The sequence below is a fragment of the Bos mutus genome, chromosome 19, assembly GCF_027580195.1.
Source record: "Bos mutus isolate GX-2022 chromosome 19, NWIPB_WYAK_1.1, whole genome shotgun sequence".
Lineage (NCBI taxonomy): Eukaryota > Metazoa > Chordata > Mammalia > Artiodactyla > Bovidae > Bos > Bos mutus.
In genome coordinates, this window is record NC_091635.1 from 9,921,571 (window position 1) to 9,923,361 (window position 1,791).

Here is a 1,791-nt window from a genome sequence, read left to right on the forward strand (position 1 = left end):
TCACAGCCTCATAATTTTTGGGCCTTGAGACAAATCCTCCTCCTTTCTTTCTTTCTTTTTTTAAAAAATATTTAGTTATTTGGCTGCATCATGTCTTATTTGGACACACGGGACCCTGTGTTGCCACGTACAGACTCTCCAGTTGTAGCACTGGGCCTGGTTGCTCTGCAACATGTGGGGTCCTAGTTCCCTGACCAGCGATGGAACCGACATCCCCTGAATTACAAGGCAGATTCTTAGCCATTGAACCACCAGGGAAGTCCCAAATCCTCCTCTTTTCTATCTCCTCCCTTCCCCCACCGGAACCCCGCCTACTGTCCATTGGTGGCCTGGGAGCCTTTAGCTTGGAACCTGGGAACATGAGTGCCCAGTGGCCATAGGCTGGGCCATGAACTGCCTCATTTCTCACAGGAACGCATTTCACAGCCGGATGAGGCCCCGTCAGATGCCCGGTAGGAGAACAGCCTTCCTTGTTTTTTCTGGCTTCCAGTGGCCCCATGTGTTCCATGGTTTGTGGCCACCTTGCTCCAGTTCCTGCCTACCTCTGTCTTCACGTGGCCTTCTTTCCCCAATCTCTTAAATCTCCCCCTCCCTTCTCTCCCAGTTGTTGGAATTAGGGCCCAGCTTAAATCCAGGACATCTCCTTCCTCTTGAGATCCTTGCCTTGATTACATCTGCAAAGATCCTATTTCCAAATAAGGTCACGTTCACAGGTATCGGGGGTCAGGACCTGGATCTATCTTTGGAAGGATGCAGTTCACCTACTACAGCGGCTTGCGGGTTGAGTACACCCACTGACAGCACCTTTTATGCCTGAGCGGTAAAGAGCAGATGTTTCTTCTTCTCTCCCCATTGCTTGCCAACTGGGTTAGTGGCCAGTGACCTTATCAGACTGCCAGCAGGCAGTGCCGAAGCCGCCTTGGCCCTGCTGGTGCCAGCAGGCTGGCAGACAGCTGCTGTCCTCCCTTTGTCTGGCTATGGAGCTGGCTTGGGTGGCCATACTCAGTCTTGCACTGGGGCCAGACCGGAGCAGGCGGACACTGCAATCTTGCTCCCTGCAGGACAAAGAGTGGGCCCCACCTCCACACAGCTGAGGCCACCGGACAGAGGATGCAGCTGGGAGCAGGGGCTGAGCGCATTTCCCAAAGGTGCAAGTGGAAAGAACAAGTTGGCTTGAGGCAGGTGCCCACTGCCCGCCCTCTCTCCAGGGACAGTCGAGTGGAGCGTGTAATGCCTGACCCACGGCTGGCCACGCCGATATGGGAGAGGAGGCAGGATTTGCTCTGGAGCTCACCCGATCCCCTTTGGCTGTCCCTCACTCTGTAAGCTCGTCCACATCCAATCTACCAGTCCATTCCTGCTGGCATTCCCACCCTGCTTTTCTCTCTCCAGATACATCTGCTCCTGCTCTGTGCTGGCCCAGGTGCCAAGTGCTGAGGAGTGGTGACAGACAAGACACGGTGCTTGCTTCTGGAGGACTCTTCCCGGGCTTTAACTGCAGTGTGACATGGATGTCACCTCTTCAGAAGAGCAGCATGCGTGGCACCTAGTTCCGACCTCGCCTGACTCCCATCCCGTGCGGTCTACCTTGCAGGGGCGCCCTTCCCCATGTCTTGACCCTGGCTACTGAGAAATTGGCCAACCTTCCCTGGAAAAAGTCTGATAAACTCAGTTGCAATGCAAATATTAATGTTTTCCCAAAAGGACCTAGAAACAGCTGATGACTCAGCCAAAGGAAAGAACAGCTTGTGTTAGGGCTTTCAGGAGTCTTTGTAGCCAGGGCTGGGGGAA